Source organism: Setaria viridis, chromosome 6 (assembly GCF_005286985.2).
Source record: "Setaria viridis chromosome 6, Setaria_viridis_v4.0, whole genome shotgun sequence".
NCBI classification, from domain to species: Eukaryota; Viridiplantae; Streptophyta; class Magnoliopsida; order Poales; family Poaceae; genus Setaria; species Setaria viridis.
The window spans coordinates 18324279-18344139 of NC_048268.2; the positions used below are offsets into that span (position 1 = coordinate 18324279).

Genomic DNA, 19861 nt, shown 5'->3' on the forward strand with positions numbered 1-19861 from the left:
CTACACGTCAACGTCTTGCTCGTATGCAAATCTTTGGTTCTGGGATCAGAAGGGGAATCTTTGGTTCAGGGATCAGAAGGGGTGGGTTGGACCTAACCCTGTTTTTAGGAATGGATTGGACCTATTTCTGTTTTTAGGAATGGATGGGATCTATTTCTTGTTTTGGTAAGAGGGTTATGTTTATTCCACATTTTTTGTTTGGTTGAAGGGCTGATGGGATGGGACACAGACACGGGGCCCGCACGTCATCCTCTGACCCTCTCTTCTTCGTTGGGCTCTTCTCTCTCCCCTCCGATGCGCATGCCGCCACCGCTCCTCCTCCGCACCCGTGGCCGCACGGACGCCGCTCCCCGTGCCCTCGCTCTGCCCTCGCGCAGATGCGGACGCCGGCGCTGCTCTCTATTCCCTCGCTCCCCCTCTGTTCGCACCCCCCAGGCCACCAGCGCCCCTCCGTCTGCGCCATGATGCCATCGACGCACCTCCCTCCGCACCCACGAGGTCGCCGGCACACCTCCCTCCGCGCCCGCGAGGCGTGCCAGTGTCGCTCCCTCCACGCCTGTGAAGCCGCCGGCACTGCTCCCCGTGCCGGCGCAAACGCCGGCGCCGCTCCGCGTTCCCGCGCTGCTCCCCGTTCCCTCGCTCCGCCCTCGCACTCCCCGTGACTTCGCGCAGCCACCAGAAGTGGGTCGCCATGGTTTCTCCGATTTGGAAGGGCAGGCTGAACCCGCCTCTGGTCAGAATATTTCCTCTATGGGACAACCACAACCCAGTACCATTTGAACCAAACACTCGAAAAAACGGGTTCAACCCGATTCAACCTTCCAACTAAACACATGCTAAACCTTTCATCCTCGTATGGACCAGAATCATGCAAGAGTAACACTTCAACGACATGTCTAACCTGATATTTAAAAAGAAAGAAAGCTACTTTCTCTAATCACAAATATAAGTTCATCTATCGCCCTAGTCAAATTCTTCAAACTTTGATTAGCAGTATCTAAAAAAACATAATTTTAAATAAATTAATTATATATTATCAAAATATTTTTCAAACGAGTCTAGTATTGTCAATTTTTAAATATAAAAAAATATAAATTGATGATAAAGTTGAAAAAAATCCAAATTAGACAACCCTAGAAAAATGTTACTCCTGGATTAATCCAGAATATTAAGAATCTCCTGCTATAGCCAACACATATTTACTATTTTAATAACAGAATGAGTATTTTGTATGTGGATCGGCAAGCATTGAGTAGCATTAGAGCATCTCTAGTAGCTCACCAATAATTTATCCTCAATAAGGTGGTATTGGTGATTACTAATATTGCTTTTTTGGATTATTGAAGAGTTGTCTCAGCAGATCACCAATACACCAATCCCAATATACACTTTGGCATATAGGTTCCACATGTCAGTAGCTTCTCTTCACATTTATCTCTCTATGCCGCCACTCGTCCCTTTCTCTCCCACCATGACCTCCTCCCTCTCCAACGCTACCTCTGCGGTGCCGATCTGCGCATAGCCACCGCAACCTGGAAGCCCATGCATGGCTCCACATCTGCTCGCTGCTCTGCTCCACCATGCTTAGAGGTGGATCCAATGTCCGAGTTGACATCCTCCTATGGCGAACCTCCACCACCTCATGTGGCCTGTGGTGGATGGTGACGCCAACCAGTTAACCACCATGGGCACGAAGGCGGTGGTTGGCCGTGGACATCGACCACGGATCTGCGGCCCCTGCTCGTCGGATGAGATTTGCAGCATGGGCTCGTCGTGGACGTCGAGGCGTGGCACGGTGTGGAAGAGGCCGGCGAAGGCACACCGTGGAAGAAGCTGTTCGGTGAGTGACAGTTGGTGTGGGCTCTCCTATTGGGAAGATGCAACTCCTCCTTTATTTGAGGCGAGATGAGGGAGATATTGGTGACTATCTAAAAAGGGTGAGCAAGCTCATAGCTCTGAAAAGTAAGACCGATGAAAGGCAACAACAAATCCTCTGTCCACGCGATTTCATGGTCATAGTGTTGTACACAAGGGGTCCCTTTGGTTAGATGCCTAACTCTCAACCATGGTCCAGGAAGCCACCTTGAGATTGTTTGGTTTCCTGTTTTGGGCCTTTAGCCAGTCCTCGCCAGACCACTGACCAGCCCGCAGCCTGGCTTGCTGGAAACGCTGTGGGCGTCCGTTTCCAGCGAGCCTGGCTTGGCTAGCACCCGATTGCCATTCCCGTCACCTCCCAGTGCTTGGGGTGTGATGACATGAGACCGCTGGGCTCGGTGCGTGACGACTGAGGAGGACGACGGCAGCAAGCAGGGCACGGCGAGTGTGGCAAAGGCGCAAGCCGGCCATGGAGTGAAGGTGGCGCGGTCAAGTAGGAGGCGGATTTGCCCGAGCTCGACGGAGACCTCCATGCGAATTTCGCCGAAGCTCCCGCCGGCCACCACTCCGCCCGCAGCCTCCGGGAGCTCTGCATGCGCCATCCCACAGCCATGCTGCCTGCTTTCTTCGGCGTCCCTGCCGCACGCGCGCGCCACCACCAGACCGAACTCCATGCACCACACGTGTTCGATGAAATGTTTCAAAGGGGGGGGGGGCGGCGGCGGGGGGTGGTAAACTTTCCGGTTGAAAGATGAGGTGATTCTGTTGCAGCAAAACCAGATGACCAAATACACCATTTCTTATTCAGGCTTGGGCAATCACTCCAACCAAACAATGGCCTATTGGCTTGGGCTAAGCAGGCTAGACATGCCCAAGCTTAAAAAGCTAGCCAGGCTAGAAATCAAAGGCGAACCAAACACACACAAGAGCACCCCGTGATTCCTCGAGCTAAAGTTCAGTCTGTGTCACATCGAATATTCGGAGATTAATTAGGAGGATTAAATATGTTTTAATTATAAAACTAATTGCATAGATGGAGGCTAAACGGCGAGATGAATCTATTGAGCCTAATTAATTCATCATAGATTCGTCTCGCCATTTAGCCTCCATCTGTGTAATGGATTTTTGTAAATAGTCTATGTTTAATACTCCTAATTAGTATCTAAACATTTGATGTGACATGTGCTAAAAATAAGCAGCGGGAACCAAACGGGGTCTCAATCTGCACAGCATAGACGCAATAGCCATCATAGAGCACTCAATCTGCACAGCAGAGACGCATTAGCCAATCATAACGTGAAGTACTATCAGAACAAGATTCACATTGGGCGCCCTTTCACATTTAACGATGCCAGATGTAGCGTTACTTCACCCGGCAATGATTTCTGAACTGATATAGCGCATTATTTTACGCCTGCTGGTTCAAACATTTCTAATAGTTTATCCTAGTTTTGTGGCTTCGGTTTTTTAATGTACTATAGCAATTTTAAAAGACTTTTAAACATTTATTTCTTTTTAATATGCTGAGCCTACTAGCGTGGTACTATGAAATTTAGGATACTAACGTATCATGATTAAATGACAGTTGTAGATATTTATGTATTTTTCTATGAATTTAATCAAAGTCAGAGAAGTTTTGACAAAACAAAATGACTTCCATTTAATAACTTAGTATTATAAAGTAAGTGCGTTATATCTGACGTCCTTTTGGGCTTGGATCTTGTCTGATATGCTGATGCGACGTTGAACCTTTCTTTCCTGCATATCCTCTTGGATGATGCGAACTGCTCACCTATTTCCTACTAATAGTTCAGATGATCCTCCTGATGGGGAAGATCCCATTAGAAAGAGCGCAATATACACGAAGCATCAGATCCTAATGTTGGGAAAAGTAGAAACAAGTATAGCTATAGCTCCCAACTCAACGGGTAGGTTCCTGTAAGGCTGATGTAATAGCGCCCAGAAAGCATTTCTGACGCAGAGATGCACAATATCGCAGAATGTTTGGGTCTAGATGTTGACCTTTCGTGCCTTTTGGATTTACATGTTAAATACTTACATTCCTAGCAGTGTACAAATGTGGGATTCATAATTTGGTATACTTAATGGGATTACACGTATTCCTGTTGCTACATAAAAGATGCTAATTCTATAAAACAGTATGCAAAGAGTAAGCCCCTTCTGTGTTCTACAGGTCGTTGTCTTGTTGAGCAGCACTCTTTCAGTGTGTCTTCCTTGTATGGACCGGAATCATGAAGGATCTTAATAACATGCTTAACCTGGTATTATTAACACCAAGAATATTAGTTGGGAGTTTCAGGAAAAGGCAGAAAGGTATGCAAACTGTCCATCATAATAAACTGCATTTCCTTAAGTATTTTAAGAAAAGGAGAGTCTGATATAAAATAAACACCACACTGGTAATGTCAGCAATTACTCACCACTGGGGGGAAAAATAGAACTTATCAACAGTAAGCTAGAAAAAGGTAAAATAAGATATCATGCCTTATGCATTAATATATGGTAATAACAAACTACTGCTAAAGTCAATGCGTGTTTACTAAGATGTCCTAATCTTAGTCACACTCAGCACCGGCTAACATAAAGTAGCATTAGCTCCAAAAAGTGGTACTGCTGAGGTAATAATTTCTTTTTTTTTGTGTGTATATCAACAATTGGGGATGATGATGTACACTAGAGCACCCGATCGGCCCATAAGAATGTGAGGCGAATGTAGCGGAAAATATTGAAACTAAAGCAGGACAAGTTTCAGATTTAAGGGTGCCAGATGTGGTACTCAATCTAGGGTGAGTTTGGCATTGGATGTGGATGGCAAAACTACACTGATTAACTACATATACTATGCACTCAGATGAAAGAGTTGTATATGCGTCCACAAAAGATTATTTTCAGCACACATAGAAGTGAGTACAACAAAGACAGCAAGGTTGATATCACATAGTTTTGGCGAGAAAATGGTTCAAAATATCGACATGAAAATACCTGAGCGGTCTCATGTGTAAGAAAATTTCCAATAGCTGCCGCAAAACCAGGATCTGGAAAGTAGTGGCAGCTGTAAGTTGTCATTCGGAGGTAACCACGCTGGATCTTGTGCTCTCCCTGAGCACCTACCTCTGCCTTACTCAGGTTTAACTCTATGGCTGCTTCAATCGCCTGGACAATATCACTATTCTATAAGCAAACCATATAATGACATTGTTCCAAACATATGGTTCTAAAACATGGGCAAATTACCTGATAATAGCAAGCATCAAAATGCAAATTGGGAAAGTAAGCATCTGGCAGGCATCCCCATAACCGGTCAAACAGTGTATCACCTCCAATAAGGTTAAGAGCTCCAACAATTAGTTTATCATCTTTTCAGCAACAATAAGCATCACATTCCCCCCCATCTTTTCTCCCAAGAGGTGAAGAAATCCCTTGTCAAGTATGGTCTGCCCCAACTGCAGTGAAAAGTAAGCTATGAGTAGGGATGCGATTTTTGCTTTCTCTGATTCTCTGGATCATTGGGTCGCCACAAAACTCGAGGCGTTTGGATACCAGGGGCTAAACTTTAGTCCTGTCACATCGGATGTTCGGATACTAATTAGAAGGACTAAACATAAGCTAATTATAAAACTAATTGCAGAACCCCTAGGCTAAATCGCGAGACGAATCTATTAAGCCTAATTAATCCATCACTAGAGAATGGTTACTGTAGCACCACATTGTCAAATCATGGACTAATTAGGCTTAATAGATTCGTCTCGCGATTTAGCCTAGAGGTTGTGTAATTAGTTTTGTAATTAGTCTAGGTTTAATACTCCTAATTAGTGTCCAAACATTCGATGTGATGGGGGCTAAAATTTAGCCCCCTCCTCCCAAACACCCCTTAATTGAACAGATTCGGATTTCAAAACAGAGGACATAGGATGGGACAGAAAAGACCTACGGAAGCATCCCAACTTCCCTAGCTACAAGTGAAAAATACAGAAAACTACATTACTGCACAAGCGAATTCTATACAATCCTAATTCATACCTACATATATGTCCCACGTCTTAATGAAAAACATGCCTGGGCGTGGTCGCCACAAATACCTACAGATATTTTTTTTCTAGAATACGCAGGAGAGCTGCATATCATTCCATCAAGAAGAGAATGAAAACTTTTTTTACAACGTGGGCCAACCGGGCGCACGCACACGGATACAAAATTCGAGCACCCTAGGAAAGAAAATCCTGGAGAATAGTCTCCTAACTAGTAGCAGCAACATGCCACCCAAGAGCTGCGAGGCAACGCGCCCCTGCTGCACACCAGAGAAGGGCTTTTTCAGTTATCGCCTCGATTAGCTGCGCTGGGGTTTTTTCCGTCACCCTTGCGAAGACTCGATCGTTCCTTTCCTTCCAAATCTTCCAAGAGACCAACATGAACGTTGAATCGAGGCCTCTTGTCTTGATGGCATTGAGTCTGTTTCGCTTCTGTATCCACCATTCCATCAGAGAATCATTCAGAGCTGGTGGGACATTCTGAATGCCGATTATTTGGCTGACGGCCAACCACACCTGCTGAGTGTAGGTACATCGTGCAAGGAGGTGTTCTGCCGTTTCAGGCTCCTAGCTACAAAGTGCACAATCGTCGCTATTCTAGATCCTGTGACGCTTGCGACGTGCAGCCATCCACAGGCGTTCTCACAGTGCTAACCAAGCAAAGAACTTGACTTTCAGGGGAGCCCATGCGCGCCACAGAGCTTTAGTTGCTGGGAATGTCGTCGAGCTGAGGAAGAAGGCTCTATATGCCAAGCGTGCTGAGTAAATCCCAGAACTTTCCCACCTCCAGGAGACCTTGTCTTCAACTCCGACGCGTAGCTCGACATCAGAAACTACATGCCAAAGCTGAACATATTGGGACAACTCTTGTACTGTAGCATGTCCGACAATGTCCCTTATCCATCTCTTGCCATTCAGGGCGTCGGCCGCTATCCATGTACGTTTGATCTTAGACTTGATCATGTGGCAAAGTTCAGGAGCTAGTATAAAGGGGATCATTGCCCGAGCCAATTATCAGTCCAGAACAAGGCCAGATTTCCATCGCCTAATTGAACCTGAATCGATGCCTGGAAGATAATTAGGAGGTTGCTGTCCCTCTCAAAGTCGTTTGACAAATGTTTCCAGGGTCTCTGTCCATCTGTTCTCTTCAGCCACATCCACCTCAATCTGAGAGCAAAAGATGCAGTGCGAAGGTCTGAAATTCCTAAACCGCCAAACTCAAATGGCCTGCAAGCAACTGACCAGGCAACCAAGCATTGTCCCCCCTGAGCTTTCGCCTTTTCTGCCAATAGAAAGCCTTTCCTTCGCTTGTCTATTTCTTGCAAAACCCAATCAGGCACCTTCAGGGAGATCAGGCTGTGAGTGCATATGGAGCTCATCACTGATTTAACGACTATCAACCTCCCCGCCTTTTTCATGAGCTGTGCTTTCCATGTTGGGATAGTGTTGGATATCTTGTCGATAAGTGGTTGGAAATGCACCTTCCTCAACCTGCCCACTGCTAGCGGCAGTCCCAGATATTGGATTGGGAACTCAGTTAGCTCTGCAGGGAAAAAATTTCTGATCCTGTCGATCTGTTCTTGTGAGCAGGAGATCGGTGCAATTAAGCTTTTTTGTAGGTTCGTTTTCAGACCTGAGGCATTTCCAAAGAAGTCAAGCACCTGCTTTATTGTGATGACGTCCTGTACGTTTGGTGTTGAGAAGATGACCACGTCGTAGGCGTACAGAGAGCACTGATGGTGGATGCCCTGATCAGCCGGGGGAGCCAAAACCCCCTATTGTGCAGCCTTCTTAAGTAAGCGATGCAGCACCTCCATCAGCAAAATGAATAGCATGGGGGATAAGGGGTCCCCTTGCCTTAAACCCTGTGCATTGTGTATGATGTTGCCTGGTATGCCGTTCAGAATAACTCGAGTGGTGGCAGTGGAGATGAGTACCGACACCCAGTCACGCCATTTATCCCCGAAACCCTGTGCTTGGAGCACTTGCAACAGGAATGGCCAGCACACCGTATCAAATGCCTTGGAGATGTCTAGCTTGAGTAGCAAGTTGGCCTTTCTCTTTCGATGTAAAGCTTTCACTGCCTATTCGACAAACTTAAAGTTGTCATGGATCGAGCGTTTTTAACGAAGGCACTCTGATTGACATCAACCAGCTTATGTAGCTTAGGTGCTAGCTGATTAGACAGTAGCTTTGCCACCAATTTGGCGAAGCTATGTATGAGGCTTATCGGCCTGTAATCTCTCGGTGAGGCAGCATCTTGTTTCTTGGGCACAAGTGTTATCAGGGCGCTGTTGAGCCGGCTGAACTGAGCACACGTATTTATATAGAAAGCGTTGAATGTTGCCACCACATCCCCTTTAATCACTTGCCATGATGCTTTGTAAAATTCTGCAGTGAAGCCGTCTGGTCCGAGAGCTCGTTCATTTGGCATACTTCTGATCGTGTTCCAGATTTCTTGCTCGGAGAAAGGCGCATCCAGGTGACCAAGCTCGAAGGCCTGAAAGTCCAGCGCCAGGAGATCAATGTGTTCTGTTCTAGCTGAGGGCGTCCCCATGATCGCCTTGAAGTGATTGAACAGGCGCTGCTCTTTGTCTTCCTGGGTGAGCGCGACAGCACCATCGTGCTCTAGTTTGGCAATGTGCTTCTTTTTTATGCGGTAGCTCGAGTGCATATGAAAAAGCTTCGTATTTGCATCCCCCTCCCGTAGGAACAGCAATCGTGAATGCTGCCTCGCCATAGTTCGCTCAAGGGACGCCAGGCCAAGTGATTTGTACTTTAGCTGTTTCCTGAGGTCCCTTTCATCAGCAGTAAGGATTCTTTGCTCTTGTGCTTTATCCAGCCAGAGAATGAGAGTCTTCGCTACGAGGAGCTGTGTTCTGATTTGGCCAATACTTCGACTGCTCCATTTTTTAAGCTCTTTCGCCGTATTCTTGAGCTTGTGGTCCAGGCAGACAAACAGATCCGAGGAGGCGCAGTGAGAAGACCAAGCTCGGGTGACCATGTCCTGGTAGCCAGGCAGTTTCGGCCACCAAGGCTCAAAATGGAAATGGTGTTTCACTGTAAACGTAGCATTAGTGGCGAGATGCTGGGGGCAGTGGTCGGAGGCATAAGAGGAGAGGGCCTGAAGGAAGGCAAACGGAAAACGTGCATCCCAGTCCATCGAGACCAGCACCCTGTCCAGTTGCGCCATTGTTGGATCCTCTCGTTCGTTACTCCAAGTATAGCGGCGGCCATGCAAATAAACATCTTTGAGTTGCAGTTCATCGACGAACCGCCGAAACCTCCCTAGATTGCACCGGTTTATGTTGTTTCTGTTCTTGTCAGACGCACGCAGGAGGAGGTTGAAGTCGCCGGCGATAACCCACAAGGCCGTGGCGAGTTGCTGAACAGAACGTAATTCGTCCAAGAACTCCACCTTATCCGCTTCTGGCTGAGGACCATAAACCGCTGTTAGACTCCAAGGCGCGTCCTGCCCGTTTACCGTCACTGTGGTAGTGATGGAGTAACGTCCCGCGTGCAACAAGGTGCACACGGCTTCCGGGTTTTTGCAGGCGATCAGAATGCCCCCTCTGGTGCCCGAGGCCGGCAGAGAGACGAAAGTGGAGAAGCCGCTTCCTAGCATCTCAGCAACAAGAAAAGAGCTTTCATTTGATCGATCTCGTACTGGTTCCTGCGATATTGAAAATTTCCAAAACTGTCGCCCTTGACTATGGGAGTAGGTGTGGCCTTACTCGCATGCATATTATACTTCTTTAGAACCTTTTCTAAATATACCTTTTGTGATAATCCAAGGACCCCATTCAATCTATCTCGATGAATTTCTATGCCCAAAACATATGATGCTTCACCAAGATCCTTCATATCGAAGTTTGAGGACAAGAACTTCTTTGTCTCTTGCAGTAGACTGATATCACTGCTTGCAAGTAAGATATCATCCACATACAGGATTAGGAAAATGTATTTCCCATTTTTGAACTTTGCATAGACACAATTGTCCTCTATATTCTCTTGAAACCCAAATTTCTTTATTATATCATTAAACTTTAGATACCACTGTCTAGAGGCTTGCTTTAATCCATAAATGGATTTCTTTAGACGACATCCCATATTCTCTTTGTCTTCCATGATAAAACCCTTTGGTTGTTTCATGTAGACATTTTCTTCTAAATCCCCATTTAGAAATGCCGTCTTTACATCCATCTGATGTAACTCTAAGTCAAAATGTGCAACCAGTGCCATTATGATTCTTAAGGAGTCTTTACATGAGACAGGAGAAAAAGTCTCATTGTAATCTATTCCTTCTCTTTGTGTAAAGCCTTTTGCCACAAGTCTCGCCTTATACCTTTCTATATTCCCTTTGGAGTCACGTTTAGTCTTGTAGACCCATTTACAGCCTATTGTTTTGGCTCCTTTAGGAATCTCCTCAAGTTCCCAAACATTGTTGGAACTCATCGATTTCATCTCATCTTCCATGGCCTCTAGCCACTTCGATGAGTGAACACTTTTCATGGCTTCCTCATATGAAGTGGGATCACCTTCTATATGAACTTCTTCTGTATTATAAACTTTATAGCAATCAGGGATAGCTGATTTTGTGACCCTTTGAGACCTTCTAGGCCCCTCACTTTCGGGCACATTTTGTGCCTCTGTTTGTGGCACACTATTCAGAGGTGGCTGCTGCAACTCTTCCTCGTGTGTAATGGTGGGTTCAGTTGGCTCCTGAAGGACAGGTTCCAAAACTTCACTCATCGTTTCCACGGGTGATATCACAGCAGGTGCCTGCACCACAATGTCAGGGACTGTAGCGGGTGCTTGCACCACGACCTCAGGAACTATCGGTGCGGGAATAATAGGTAGTGAGAAGTATGGTTCCTGAATCATCGGATTAGGTGCACACACACGCTTCTCCTCAAGATCAATCTCTCGAGCTACCATGCTCCCCCTCACTATTTCATCCTCTAAGAAAATCGCTTGTCTTGTTTCTACAAACTTTGTATATCTGTTTGGACAGTAGAAATGAAAACCTTTTGATTTTTCCGGATAGCCAATGAAGTGGCAACTTACTGTTTTGGGATCTAGCTTCCCGATGTTTGGGTTAAATACTTTGGCCTCAGCTGGGCTCCCCCACACACGCAAGTGGTTTAGTAAGGGTACTCTTCCTGTCCATAGTTCGTACGGTGTTTTGGGCACCAACTTACTTGGCACTCTATTTAGAATGTGAATGGCGGTCTTCAACGCCTCCATCCACAGTCCCAATGGTAAGGTGGAATAACTCATCATGCTGCGCACCATATCCATCAGTGTACGGTTACGCCTTTCAGCTACTCCATTTTGCTGAGGCTCGCCCGGTATCGAATACTGGGCTACTATGCTATTTTCCTGCAAAAACCTTGCAAAAGGTCCAGGAACTTGGCCAAATGGGGTATGTCGACCATAGTACTCCCCCCCACGGTCGGATCTTACTATTTTGATTCTTTTGTTATGCTGATTTTCAACTTCAGCTTTAAATATCTTAAATTTATCCAGCGCTTCTGATCTTTCTTTAATTGGATAAATGTAACCATAACGGGAGTAATCATCTGTGAATGTTATGAACAAGTCATAGCCATCCACGCTTTTCACAGGAAATGGTCCACAAATATCAGTGTGGATTATCTCTAAAACTCCTGTGCTACGTTTAGCGCCTTTTTTAATTTGCTTTACAAATTTTCCTTTAATGCAATCAACGCATTGTTCTAAGTCTGAGAACTCTAATTGAGGAAGAATTTCATTCTTGACTAGTCTTTCTATTCTCCCCCTCGAAATATGGCCTAAACGACAGTGCCATAATTTCGATGATATTTCATGAGTTCTCTTTCTTTTCTTTGTTTCTTTCTCTGACGAGGATACATTCATATTCACATCACACACAGAATTTACTTTTTCACATAGTGATAATAAATACAACTCATTGTGAAGGATGGCAACACCAACACATGCATTATCGAACCAAATGGCACACTTTCCATTTCCAAAATGACATTCATAACCATCATGGTCCATACGGGAAATACTAATCAAGTTTCTGTGTAACGAAGGAACATAAAGCACATCTCTAAGTACAAGCATGAAACCATCAACTAGCTCTAGAGAGACATCGCCAACAGCTTCAACTTCTGCTTGGACTCCATTTGCGACTTCAACGCATCTTTCGCTTCTTTGCGTAGTCCTCGTCGAACGGAATCCCTGTAAAGAATTTGCAACATGAACAGTTGCACCTGAGTCAATCCACCAAGTAGATTTCGAATACTGTGTATACAAGGATTCATTTACAAAAGAAATAGTATTCTCACCTCTTTTTGCCATTATTGACTTTAACCAGTCGGGACAGTCTTTCTTGAAGTGCCCCTTTTTCTTGCAGTGTAGACATTGATCTTTGTCTACTGTGAGAGGCTTTTGGTGATTCTGCTGCATAGGAGCTTTTCCTCGTGCCTTGAAAGAGGAGTTAGCAATCTTTTTTTTGTTATCCTTCACATAGTGCAATGAACCACCATATGAGGATCTAAGTCTGTCCTCTTCCTGCACGCACATGGCTATCATTTTTTTCAAGGGTGTATGCCAACTCCAGTGGAGCATAGTCCCTTTCCTTTTGCTGCCATGCAGCATCATCATCACCTTCAGCCCTTACTGGCTTCTGTGGAGCTTGTGGCCGTGGTGTGGTCAGCACCCAGTCAACTTCTCCACAAACGAAGGAGAACTCAATCTTCTTCCTCCATTCTGTATAGTTGTTGCCTTTCAGAATGGGTATCTCTTTGAGACAAGCCATTAAGTTGAATGATCCTGAAATTTACAATCCATAAGTGAGATCATAACAATAATTGCATGATTTATTTCCAACGTTGGTCAAAAAAAACATACAACTGTTGATGCAATTTAAAACTATATCACCGTTGGGCAGAAATAGAAATAAAAGCATCAAAAGAACTTTTTAAATCATGATATAGTTATTAACAACGTTGGTTAGAAAATAACAGCACCATGATCTAATTAACTTTATCATGCTCTTACAAAATTTAATTGTCTCGTTGGTTCAAATTAAATTTAAATGGAGCAATAAATATGACTTTTGCTGCGGAAACTGTGAAATAAATCTATTTTCAGAAGCAAAAACACTGTACAAACTTTATTAATCTCTAATACAAATTATCCCGTTGGTTCAAATTAGATTAGAGACTAAAACTATGCAAAAAAACATCAAGTAAATGCTTCTGGAAATAGAAAAAACTAATTATCAGACGTTACCGTGCAAAACACGTATTTCGGCCCAGCCGCGAAAATGGCCCACAGTCCGTTCCCACGCTCGGCCCGTATTCGCGACGTCGTCGGCCCGCTAATGCGGCCCACGAAAAATGGCCCGCCAAAATGGCTCGGCGCTGGCCTCCCGCGCGGCTGCGGTTAGCAGGCCGCAACCTGGGCCTGGGCCGCCGAAGCGGCCTGCTGCCGCGTCCCGCCTGGGCCGAATCTGGCCCGGACGATCTCGACCGCCCGTCCAAATCCGACGGTCGGGCGTCAATCGCGGCGGATCAAAACCGGCCGACGGCCAGCTCCCTGGAAAACCCTAGCTCATTCGGTTCATTCCCCCGCGAGCGCCCGCCGTGGCGGCAGCGGCGGGGCCGTCTCTCCCGCGCCCGGCGATGGCCGGCGGCGGCGGTGGAGGGATGGCCCCGCCGGCGCACGGCCGCGGCAGCCCCCTCCCCTTTCTTTTCTAGCCTCCCCCCATTGTCCCTCCGAGCCTCCCGAAAAATCGAGATCCAGAGGGCCATGGTGACCACGGAGGAGGGCCGGCGCCACCGCGGGTCCCCTTGCTGGCGCGCGCGTCCACCACGAGGTTGGGCGCGCCGCCGTCGAGCGGTCCTTTGGTGGTGTTGTTGTGCCCCCCCGAGCCCCGAGCGGATGCGCCGGCGGTTCGGGTGGACCTTTTCCCCGACGAGCCCGAGGCTCGGCCGGCCTTTGCCGCTCGCCGTCGGTGGACGTGCGACGGTGAGGACGGCAGCATGTAAGTCTCCCCGCGTCCCTCTTTTCTTTAGATCTAGGGTTAGGGTTAGGGTTTCATTTTTCTGTTTCTTTCTGATCTTTTCTTTTTCCCAATCTACTTCTTTTTCCCGATTTAGAGGAGCTTCTAGTGAGGTGTCTGATACCATTGTTAGGGCCTTGCCTAGGATCTCTAGATGCACATCTAGTCGGGATTGTGACTAACATGAGGGTCATAGGGTTCTTGGTGTGTGTGCCGAGAGTGAGAGAGAGAGATAGGGGTACCTTCACCCCTAGAGGTGGGAGTAGCAGAGCTGCTGGCTATCGCGGGTTCGGTTGGTGGAGTCTGCGCAAGGCAGCGACGCGCAGTGCCGAGTCCGGTCGCCGGTGAGGTGGCGGTGGTGCTTCCCGCCGCTACTGCGCAAACCTAGATCGGTAGGTGTGTCGGTGGGGCGGCTGGCAGCGGCGAACCTCGTGAGCCGAGCCGGGTCCCCCACCCTGTTTATATAGCGCAGCGCGACAGGGGCCCACCACCCATTGCTAGGGTGAGCGCCCCCGATCAGGGCGCTGATCAAGGTCCCTATGGGCCTTTGGGCCCATTGGGAAGGAGATCAATCTAACAGATTACATTTAACTTCGTCTCTTGGACGCACACAATGGAGGCGCCAGCTTCGGCAACCACATCTCGTAGGACGTCGCGTCGACAACGGGCGTTCAAGCCACGATCGTTCCACACCAGCACGTTGACATTTGCAGCTTCCATAGCGTGTGGAGACGACCGGCAGTGGAGCACCCATCGTTCAGGCGCTCACCTATCCTGCCTGGGCCGCAATCTGCAATAGTTGGGCGTCAGACAGCTCGTTAGCCATGGGGAAGATATCCCTGATAGCAGCAAAATGCTGTGGCTGCATTGCGGTGGACAGAAATTTGTCAAATTGTTGCGAGGAGATGCAGTCAGCATCAGCATCTTGGCTGATGACGCCGAGCTTCTTCATGGTGAGAAGCTCACCCTTCTTCGATGGCCGGATTGTGAGGTTCAGAGGTTTGCTTGCGAGACGATCGCATCGTCTTGGCGTCGTCGGCGGCATCGTGGGTATGGGCGCAGCTGGGGCCAACGGCCTGTCCGCCAATGGCGTTTGAATGGCGGTGTGACGCGCCTTTCGTCGATGAGAACAAGGGGAAGGGGAAAGTGACTTGGCCGGACTGCGGAGTCCGAGGAAGCGGAGAGGCAAAGAGGAGAGTGTCCGGCCGCACCTAGCGCTCGGCCGCCGGCCGCCGCCACCACCCGGACGCCCTCACCCAGAGTGTGGCCGCCGGCCGCCGGCACCGTCCGAACGTCGCAGCCGGAACGTGGATCATCAGAGTGAAGAGGGGTGCAGCGGGCCTCCATTCCTCCATGGAGAGCTGAGAGAGGGCGCTCTTCCTGTCGGTGACCACCCCGGTCCCAGCGTCCACAGCACCCGACGAAGGTCACTCCGGCCCCGTCGGCTACCACAAGCTCTTCGCCACATCACCGTCATCACCAGAACCAGCTGTGCTTGAACTCTGGTTACACTCTTGAGCACGGGATCCTTCCAATGGGGATCCTTTGGTGTTTTTAACCTTTATGGCCTCATCACGTTGGTTGGAAGCTTCAGCATCCTGAGATGTTCGACTCTTCAATGCTTGTTTCTTTGGCGTTATTCATCCTCATGGCCTCATCTCGTCGGTTGGAAGCTCCATCATTCTGAGCATTCAGTCAATCGGTTCTTAGCATTTTGGGCTCTCAAGTGAACTTTGATGGGAAACCAGCAGGGCAGGGTTTTCACCTGTTTGTATCTTTTAGCGGAAATAGATTCAGGCTCTCGGAGGAATCGGTTAACACTTGTTTGCTTTCGGTCCGGGGGGCAAAGCTCACCTTTTCCTAGTAGAGCAGCTTGAAGATCAAATTTTTAAATTTTCTGTAAGCTCTAGAAATGTGGGTTTCATGGTTATCAATCAAAGTTCAGTAATCTGTGAGCTTTTCGGTCTTTCCTTCTTTCTGCTCAATGATATTGTCTTTTCTAAAGCTCTAAAATTTGCCAAGAAGGTTCAGGGCCCTCATTCACTTGGAAAAAGGTTAATTTCAAAATAACAAGAACCTCTTCAATGTCTCTGTGAGGTCTTCTTTTGCACATCTTTCTGGGGTTAATAACATAACCGTGAGACCAGAATACCATCAGGGCTTGAAGGAAATCTGATTATTCAAAAATTAACGGCTCATTCGCTGATGTGGTGAAAAGGCAATCAGTGCCTCTTTCCGGTGCTAATTCCATTCCTTTGGGTTCCCGGTCTTTTGATGCTACACGGAAGCAGCATCTGCGTCATCAGAATAATGAAGCCCAACCCTTAGACTTCAATAGATTTTCCACCTCGAGAATTTTGGTCTTCAGCAGACTGCCCCCTCAAACCCAGCATACGATTTCAAATTTGACCAACGGGCTACTTCTGGCCTCCTGAGAAATCCTGCACCAAGATCTTCTGGGCGGTCTTTCACCAAGCACGGTACTGTTGCTACAGGCCGCCAAGTCAACCACAGGAAACCCCCAACTGCAAACTACCCCAAGCATGCAGGCGTATGGATGCCAGTTTGCCGGCACTGTAATCAAAGGGGTCATCAGCTTTACACATGCCCTTTGTGTCAAAATCTAAAACGGTTTGCAGACGCATTTACTACGCCGCCGAGCAATAATTTCTCCTCAAAAATTTCAACCACTTTATGGCCAGACGGTGCTGGGCTAAACTGGTTCAGGAACCCCTCACAAAAGGCAAATGGGCTGACTCAAAGCCTACCAGTGTTCCCTTCTCTCCAAGCATTGGGACTAGAACTACTTAGTACACAAAAGGGCACTACCCCTTCGTCTTCCTTCCTCTCCCCACTGCCACTGTTCCACTCGCAAGAAATCCCAAGTCACTCCATTGAGGAGCGCGGAGAGCGAGAGAATCCGGAAAAGGACATGGCTTTTTTGAATGTTGACCCAACGCCATTGATGTTCCTTGGGTTCGCAAGAGTCATTGTCCAGGGGAGACCCAAATTTGCAAGGGTGGTGGTTCCAAGGGCGGCGCCAGCAAATGAGGATTTGGCGATCGTCACTGTCTCCGGTTTTCCTCCTGGTGAGATTCCATCCGCTGAGGTTCAAGCCACTATTGTGGGGTTAGTAAAAGATGAATATGAACTTAGGATACAAGAAATCCAAAAATGTCCTTTCCATCGGGCGCAAGCATTCGTAAGACTCAATAGAGCCACAGATAGAGATGCCTTGGTTCAACATAGTCCTCATCAGAGAGGTGGTCTCAGTTTCACTTTTGTCAATCACAATAGGGGACCAAATACTAAGAGAGTGATGTTCAATAGGGAGTGTGTGGCGGAACCGCCCAAATTAACCTGACTAAAATGCATTGAAGTCGCCTGACATGCGATTATGCACTTTAAGCAAGTCAACTTGGTCGACCGTCGGATTTCCTCCGATAAACCACGTAAACAGGATCGAGAAGCATCGCTCACGCGAGGGTGAGTAGCACAGAGATTACAACATTCCATCATGACAACATAGTTCAACAATTTATTACATCAGAGTTTTTGGAAATTCAAACCGAAATTTTGCATGGTTCGAGGTCAAATTAAAACTAGCGGAAGCTAAACGTCGATACAAGATATCATGATGGAGCCGATCATGACATCAAAAACTCCTTCCTTCGCCATCCGAGGAAGGATCCCACTCGACGGTCCAGCCTGGAGGAAGCTGGGTCGGCCAAGTGGTACCAACACCCAAGCTACTGACATTACCTGAAAAAGATTAGCCACAACAAGGCTGAGCAACTAGTACTCAGCAAGACTGACCCATCGGAAAGACACGACCGAGACTTAGACATGCAAGGCTTTCTGGCTCTGGGGTTTTCTTGCCAAAAGCGTCTAAAGTCAGTCCTTACTTTCAACCTTTTAGCTCATGTTCTATGTTCTTTATCCATTCTAAATTAGCAACTTATACTAAACAAACATGGTTTCCAGGCAATTACTTAACAAACATCAAGATTAAAATCATCATCATGTTCCATCTTTACTCAGTGCAGAATAGCGATCAAGTAGTCCCAATCTGTGAGAGGCAGACGAATTGATTCGAATTTATTAACCATGCATGGCAAACCCAATCTCACGACATCCGCGCACCACGAAGGGTCGCTTCACTTGTCAGCCGTCCCCATCGATCCCTTAGGCACGTGCCAGGGCCAACTTCCTTTGGCATGCAATGCTCCACAGTCCCGGCCTATTGCTGCACTGTGACCGCACTTGCACCCACATGATGCACCATGGGAACGACGTTCCAAGGACAGCCGGAAGGTATGCCACGCCCCAGTTCAATCAGGTACTAGGCTTCCCCATCCCATACTAGGTATGAGATTAGTACTTTCAAACACTTGATCACAAACGCTGACATGTTTCGACCTTAGTTCATTTTCATTTAGACAGACGGGGCAATCCACCAAGCATCGAACACTAGCCTGACCCCGTCCATCGTCCTTATAGTTGCGACAAATCTGAAACATGCAACTCCTATAACTCGCGAGTGACAGGAGATCACTCGACTTTTACCGAAACCTATTAAGCAATGCAACTACTCGGCCTTAGAAACTAGTATTCAAAAACAAGGTACTAAGTTATGCATCTAAGGTTCCATTACAACTCCTCGAAACGTAAATAAGCAATCAAGTAATCAATAAGTGGCATGAAAGCAAAACAGGGAGTTCATGCACCGGGGCTTGCCTTCAGAAAAAGCTTGCGGGTCCTCGGGGTCTTGCGCTGGGTCGGGCTCTCCTTCGCAGGGATGCAGCTGTTCCTCGACGGGGTCTTCTTCTGGTGCTGGATGAAGCTCGTACGTCCCGTCGGCGAGATTCAACTCTACACGGAAATGCAATGCAGGGGTTAAACATTTTAGATGGTTATTTCAAAACTCTCATGTTTTAACACGGACACTGGTAGCAAAGCTACAGAAAAAAAAAGTGGGGGAGTTCAACTTCTGTTGGTGGAGAGCAAGATGAGAGGGTCGGATTGGGGAAAACTTAGGGTCTGACCCTCAGGTTTAAGGAAAACCGTACCGAGGTCCTCAGACTCAACACAGAGGAATCCCCAAAAACATTTCACCGATACCCTCGGGTCAAAGAAAAAGAATTACAACCGAGCCCTCGGGCGAGGCGGAGAAAGGGTCGGCGAACTTGGCAGGGTCGGGCGAGACGAACGGGAAAAGGTCGGGCGAACCGAAACAAGGGTCGGGCGAACCGAAAAAAAGACAGGGGTCGGGCGAGACGGAAAGACAGGGGTCGGGCGAAACGAAAAGGACAAGGGTTGGGCGAAACGAAAAGGACAGGGGTCGGGCGAACCGAACGGAGAGGGGTCGGACGAACCGAACGGAGAGGGGTCGGACGAACCGAAAAGGACAGGGGTTGGGCGAGATGGAAAGACAGGGAGGTTAAGTAGCTTACCTCTAGGTCTACCGGCGAAGCCTTGGGGCCGAGCAGGAGCAGGCTGGGGCGGGAAGGTTGTACGCACGAAGGCTTGGGCGGCGGCGAGACTTCGACGGTGGTCCGGCGGCGGCGGTGCTTCTAGTGGACACCAGCAAGCTCTAGCACCGCGCGGAGGAGCGAGCGGCTGGTGTGTTGGAAGAAGCGGCTTGCGGGTGGCGGCGAAGTCGCCGGAGTGTGGGGGTGATGCAAGGGGGTGAGCTCCACAGAAGCTCAGCGGCGGCGCGGGAAGAAAGCGGTGGCTCAGAGGAGAAAGCAGGGCGCAGAGGAGAAAGCGGCGGCGCAGGTGCGGGCGGTGGCAAGGGGTGGCATTGCCGGTGAGGGGGTTCCCTTTTATAGGACCAGGGTGGCGCGGAGGGTCGAGGCGGGGCTCCGGTGGGGAAAGGATA

At 48.0% G+C, this 19861-nt stretch overlaps 1 pseudogene; it reads right to left on the bottom strand.

Annotated features, from left to right (window-relative positions):
- LOC117860377 (uncharacterized) overlaps nt 1–19861 on the bottom strand; it is a 54976-nt pseudogene continuing 35115 nt past the window's right edge.